The sequence below is a fragment of the Callithrix jacchus genome, chromosome 14, assembly GCF_049354715.1.
Source record: "Callithrix jacchus isolate 240 chromosome 14, calJac240_pri, whole genome shotgun sequence".
In the NCBI taxonomy this organism is placed as follows: domain Eukaryota; kingdom Metazoa; phylum Chordata; class Mammalia; order Primates; family Cebidae; genus Callithrix; species Callithrix jacchus.
The window spans coordinates 38,469,946-38,476,863 of NC_133515.1; the positions used below are offsets into that span (position 1 = coordinate 38,469,946).

Genomic DNA, 6,918 nt, shown 5'->3' on the forward strand with positions numbered 1-6,918 from the left:
CTAGGCAACCTAGTCCAGTACTGCCTGTGTCAGAGGGCTTCCCCATGTCTACTCCAGACAGCCCATCTGTCCCTACCCTTCCTCCTTGCCACTGCACCCACATGCTTTGGCTTTAGGGACAAGCTCTAGCCTCAGTTGCTGATTCCTAAAATCTGACATCAAGTTCATATCAGATCTCCCTCCCTGATTATGCAGCCAGATATCCCCTCTGTGCATCTCTGTGACCCTCTGTTTGTCTCACTCACAGGCCACTGATCTGGGTCTGCCTGGACCTGAAGTCTTTGGGTGTGTGGGTTCTGAGCCCCTCTAATACTGCAAGCTCCTGTGGTCATGAAAAAATGTTAAACATGCATGAATAACAGTAAGTTCTTTGGAGCCAGATTTGGTTTCAAATCCCACTGAATGTACAATCTTAGGCTAGTTTCTAATCTTCTATGAGCCTCAGTTCCCTTATCTGTAAGCTGGAAACGTAATATCCTATGCAATTATGGTAAAAATTAAATAAATTAAATTATGCAAAGGATTCAGTTCCTTACCTAAAATGTTAAAAAAAATCAATAATTGTTATTTCTCCTTATCCTATTCATTTTTTGAATTCCCAAAGCCTAAAATGTGTTACCAGTAGTTTAATGGAAATTAAAAATAGCTTGTAATTACATGACTAATTCAAGTTCACCATAAAGCAATCAGAAAATATATACAAAAGCAAAAAGAATAATAGAGAATAGTGCTCATTTCAGCAGCACATATACTAAAATTGGAACGATACAGAGAAGATTAGCATGGCCCCTGCACAAGGATGACACAAATTCGTGAAGCGTTCCATATTAAAAAAAAAAAGAAGAATAGAAAATAATTTGTAACCTCCAAATACCAAGATACTAGTGTATAAATTGATACATATATTTTGAAACTTTAAAATTATGCAAATATGGCCAGGCTCAGTAGCTCCCACCTATAATCCCAGTGCTTTGGGAGGCTGAGGCAGGAGGATTGCCTGAGGCCAGAAGTTCAAGACCAGCCTGTGCAACATAGCGAGATCCGATCTCTGCACAAAAATTAAAAATTAGCTGAGCATGGTGACACACAGTTGTACTCCTAGCTACTCAGGAGGCTGAGGCAGGAGGATCACCTGAGCCCATGAGTCAGAGGTGTCAGTGAGCTATGATTGTGTCACTGCACTCCAGCCTGACAGATAGAGCAAGACCCTGTTTCTGTAAAAATAAAGTGTTTAAAAATACTCATTATAAAATACTGTACAGGGTGGCTAGCAAGATGGTTGAATAGAAACAGCTCCACTCTGCAGCTCCCAGCAAGATCAACACAGAAGGCAGGTGATTTCTGCATTTCAAACTGAGGTACCTGGCTCATCTCATTGGGACTGGTTAAACAGTGGGTGCAGCCCACAGAGGGTGAGCCGAATCAGGGTGGGTCATCACCTCACCCAGGAGGTGCAAGGGATCGGGGAACTCCCTCCACTAGCCAAGGGAAGCCATGAGAGACTGTGCTGTGAGGAACAGTGCACTCTAGGATGAGTGGTCATGAAGAGAAAATGATCCTAATTTGCATGAAACTGATGGACCCTTGGATTGAGGGGCAGGAGGAGGACCAAATGCCTTGGAGAACAAAGACAGCTGCAGTGTCGGGAGGAACTGAATAAGAGCAGAGCAAATCATAGGACTCCAGGGCTGGCAGAAATGAAGGTCAGCATTATGGGGCCAGGTTTGGAGACGGAGAGAAGATAGGAAGGGACAAATCCAGTGATCATTCAGAAGGCAGTCGGGGCTCTGCAAGGGTTGGGAGCGTTACTGGAGATGTCTGGCTAAGTGTGAATCTAGCCCACATTAGTAGGCAAGTTACAGTTTCTACTCACTCTTGTGTCAGCTCATTATACAATATTTGTCCCCTAATAATTACTTTTCCTCAACTCCAATTGGTTAGATAATAAAAGTAATAACAATAAATAATTGTTGGGCACTTTTTATATGCCAGGTGCTATACTCTACATGCATTATCTAATTTGATCCTTACAAAAACCTCATGAATTCTACACTAGCCAATTGTACAGATAAGAAAACAGCCTTAGAGATATGCAACAACTTGCTCAAGGCCACATAGCTGGTAAGAAGGGATCCTAGATGAGAACTCCAACCTTTCTTCAAAGTAACCGCAGTATTTTACAAAGGCTGACATCTTTATCCCACCCATGAGTCATACTAGCTACTATTTCAAGTTGAAGGCCAAATAGCCATGAGAAAATAAAGGTAAGACTCTAGTAGGAATTCTACATGGAGAATGAGGAAAAGGAGATCAATAAGTCTGCCCCTCTTCGTGCCCAGTTTACTCTAGTGACTCATCTAAGACCCCAATTACTCAAACATCTACTTTGTTAGAACAACTCAGTGCCTACCTCATCAAGCTGGGGTGAATTTAATGTACTTGACTCCTTGGTGATTTTACACTCATTTAGGCACAAAGAACAAATCTATGTCCTGATTCACACTTCCTGCCTGCCTTCTCCCCTATGCGGTCTAATCTAAAATGGGTACTAGGAACTCGCACTTCTCAAGCCCTACTTTGCACCTGGCTACCACCTACAAGGTTTGTGTCTGTGCTCTTTGGGGCTCCTCTAACACAGGCTACAAGTGGGGCTTGGCCACATCTCTAGAGTACAGGTACAAACTCAAAGCCTTAAGAGATGCAGGAAGACCCTCCTATTGGCAGCTCCTGGTAGTTAACTCAGGGCAATCTGTGGCCCCCTTGGATTTTCATGCTGCAAAGATTTGGAAGTAGAAGGTGTAACCAAGTTTTCAAGGATTGGTTCCTACTGAGTCCAAAGCCTGAGCTTGACCTGAAAGACTTGTTTCCTCTCCAGCCAATTTGACCAGGTCAGGTGGGAATCCACTGAAGCCATTGTGATTGTTTTTCTGTGCCTGTTACAGTATCTCCCCATGACAGCCTCTTCCTGGAAAAGGCCAAGATTAGTGTTTCATTTTGGCCCATCACAACACAAGCTGCTTCCCAGCAGTTAACGGGAGGGGAAGAAGGATGAAAAGAAAACTTGCTTCACTATTTCCCAGCTAAGTTCCACTCCCCTCATGAGACTTTTTCCAGACCACTCCTGCCAACAAGTCCTTGGGCTGCATTCCTCCCTGCTCCCCAGCTTCTCTGAGCTTCTAGAACATTGCTTGTCTCAATGTACATAATAATGCCTTGTTTGTTCTATCACCAAAATTGGCATGTGAATGCTGTCTTGTTTCCTTAACCAAAATGGGCATTTCTGGAGGGCTGGGACTGTATTTTAATTTTTTTTTTTTTTTTTTTTTTGTATCTTCCCCCAGCTCAGAAGATGACTTCATGGTCCCCGATCACTGAACTTAAAAACTCCAAATGAATCATCTCCTCTCCTCCAACCTGGAATATAATTTATTTTGTTCGATTCTGACCCCGCAATAGAAGGTTAGCTTCAGAAATGCAGGGATTTTCACCTGTTTTGCTCACTGATTTTCCTTCAGCATTTAGAGCGTGCCTAATATACAGTAAATGCTCAATAAATACATGCTGAATTAAAGGACTAATTCAGGAAGAATTATGAAGTGAACCCTCAATATCTACGGGGGAAGATGACCATTTTCTATTTCAACTTTTCAATGAGTATTTTACATGGTTCTCTTTATGCATTTCAGGATAATTTCTTTAGGTTCCCAAATCAGTTTCATTTTTTACTTTATTTCTATCTGAGAATACCCTGTCATCACTACTAGTAGTTAACTGAGCTTTTACTATGCATCAGTGACTACACATATTCTCATTTAATCAACACCCCCCTCCCCTAGCTTGATCCTATTAAAACCACCATTTTGCTGATAAGGATATGAAGCTTCTGGAAAGCAAGTAACTTTCCTAGTCTCCCAGTCTTGCAAGCAGTAAGTGATGGAGCTAGGGCGTGAACCGAGACCATTGATCATCAATCTGCCTTCTTGCCTGAATGGAACCCAGGTTTCTAGAATTCCCCTTGATCTTCCTTCCCCTGCAGTCTTCAGGCCCTAATCAGATGAGACCAACCTTTTGATGAGAGCCTAGATCTGGAGATGCCCAGGAAGAGTTCAAAGTTCACTACTAACAAAAGAACGAACATAGAGTAAGTTTATGGAAGAAAAAGAAACTAAAACAACAGTTTCTGGTTGACAACGTTGTTTCATTATATGCTGATGAGCAATTTTAGCTGTACCATAAACATGAACTGAATAGAGATGACTGCAGATAGAACAGGTTTCAGGGCAGAAGAAGGAGTTAAGTTTTGGTCATCTTAAGTTTGAGATGTCACTTCAACACTCAAGAGCAGATGTTCCATAAACAGTGTAAACAGTCTGAACTTTAAGAGTGCTAGAGATATAAAATGGGCAGTTGACATCAACGTGGGGGCTTGTTAAAAGCAAATGCCTCAGGGCTGGCTGTCAGGTCTCTAATCCTGAAGATCGTGTCAAATGTTTTTGAGAGGCTCCTAGCCACGGAGAGACATCGGTGTTCCTGAATTGCTGCAGCTGCAGCATTATGAAGCTCAGGTTTATCACAAGGCCCTTCTCATTGGGGTCCCCCTGGAACTCCATGAGTGTATGTGTGATCAAATGCAATTGTTCAATGGCTGGAATGGTTGACCTCCGGAATTACCTTTTTCCTGGGTTTCCAGGCTGCTCAAGGCACTTGTAAATGAACAGGTTCTTTTTAGATAGGTTAAAGCCGTCATCCAGGCTTGCTTCTTTTCGGCGACTTTGCATAGCTCTGAACTGAAACAAGTGGCACAGATTCCATGTGTGAGGTGAGGTCTCTCCAATTTCCTTTCTTTTCGGACTCTGGGCACAGCATGTACCACTTCACCAACTACTCAGTCAATATGCATCTCATCCCTGCCTCCAGCTGTGAAAATGGAAGAGGTGCTGAGGAAAGGGGTGGGACTCATGGAGCATGGTGAGAGCCCAGAGCAACTGACAGGGGGTATCTGAAAAGTACTGACTAATGAAAAGATTTTTTTCAGCAGCATTGAGAACACAGCTGAGGTTGAAAATCATAAATTTGTTCTGGAACCAGTCAACCTGTGTTGAGAACCAGCCCAACCCTGCATGTGGTTGCCCTTAGTCCAGGTGGTGATGAGGGATTGAGAAAAGGAAATAAAGACAGAGACACAAGAGCAGAAGTTACAGCATGGGTCCAGGGGACCAACGCAAGTGTGGCAACTGCATTGGCCCCAAGCTCTGGGCTCCAAACACTTTTATTATGTGCACAATCTCATTGATCTTATGGGCGTGGAAGGGGAGGGTGAAGGGGTAGGTAAGATAGCTGTGTGGAGAGCGCTTGAGATCCTTGTAAGACACGCTAAACTAGTGCTCTGAGCATCCAACAGCACTTGAGATCCTTCTAAGACATGCTAAACATACTCTGAGTTTATCACCGATTGTTATCAGGGTGTGGCTGCATCAGAAATAGAGCGGATGAGGAGCCACCCAGTCTGACCACTCCCAATGCATCAAGGGGCTTTTATCTCCCAAGCATTGAGGACATAGAGCAATTAAAATCACTCCATATTCCGAGAAACTAGGCAGAGCCTGAGATGTTCCGTGATTTCTGCCCTGCAAGGCTTTTCTCCTCCTTGCCAGCTCCCATCTGTAAAGACCCTCCCGGATCTTGTGAGCAGAGGTCGCCTCCCTTCTCAGAGATCTTTGCCTGAGCCCTCTTTAAGAGACCCTCATGCAGACTCCATGTTGAGAAGGCATTCATGGGACCACAGCAGTATCCCCTGCTCTGCAAACACCCCGCGGTGTTTCCCGTTGTTAGTGTGCTCTCAGATGGTCTTTACCTTTGGCCTCCTGTTGCCACTGAATTTCTAATTAACTGCACCAGTAATATAGTTTAGTTTGGTGTATAAACTTCAATGCACCATAAGCCAATCAAGCTTATTGTTTGGAAAACTCTGCCCCTACCGCAAAATCTCTCTCTCTTTCCCTCCCCCACAAAGAGGCTCTCTTATCTCTCACTTTACATACCGGCCCTAGCCCTCCCGCCGCCCAGCTTCCCGCCGCCCAGCTTCCCGCCCAGCAGTTCAAACTGACCAACAGTTGCCCACCACCTCGGCTTTTGGCTTCCCCACCCCCCAGCCCTTCAGCCCCCTATAAAACAACCCTGCCCCTCTGAGCGGCGCGGCCATTTTTCCTTTTCGTCCTGGCTGGTCCGCCCGGAGGCTCTTTCCTCTCAATAAAGCCTGAACTTAAGGAATTTCCTCTAGCCTGCGGTCCGGTTTTTTCCGAACGAGCTCAGTCTTCCCGCAGAGGGTAGGTCGGACACTTATAATTATTTAGCTAGAATTAACATAGGTCTCCCCCTGGCCATCTTGACCCACAAACCTAGCTGTGGAATTTTCTCTAGCTGAGTTCAACCAGAGAAAATAAACGGTAGGGCTGATTCAGGACTGGGAAGTGGCCTGGCAGGTGCACCGGGAGAGCAAGGTGGGAGTCATTGATGAGAATGTAATTGAAATTGCCGGTGGGTCCCAGTCTGGGTAAGGAAGGAAGGGAAACCCAGAAGGAACTGTACACAGTGTCCCATCTCAGACAGTCCGCCGGTGAACCAGTGATCACGTTAAGAGGATGAAGTGTGGGGGGATCCAGGAAAGGCAAGGCCAGAACAGTGGAGACCAGTGCAACTGATACCCCCATGTCTGGTCCAGCTCAGTAATCTCAACAGCCCCATCATCTCCCACAAGCACAACAGCAGGGGTGCTACACATTCCCCTCTGGCTAAGCTATACCCTGACTATTAGAGATCCCCAAATATCAGGGGCTACTGAAGGCTGAGTGTCCCAGGGATGATTCAGAACCTCCAGCTGAATCTCTCCAATTTCATGTTTTACTAGAATGACACTGG

General features: G+C 44.9%; 1 non-coding gene across 1 annotated transcript; it reads left to right on the forward strand.

Annotated features, from left to right (window-relative positions):
• Window positions 1–727: 727 nt before the first annotated feature.
• Window positions 728–832, forward strand: LOC118147502 (U6 spliceosomal RNA). The gene has a single exon (XR_004733959.1). It is a non-coding gene; the product is annotated as a U6 spliceosomal RNA (small nuclear RNA).
• The last annotated feature ends 6,086 nt before the right edge of the window (window positions 833–6,918 follow it).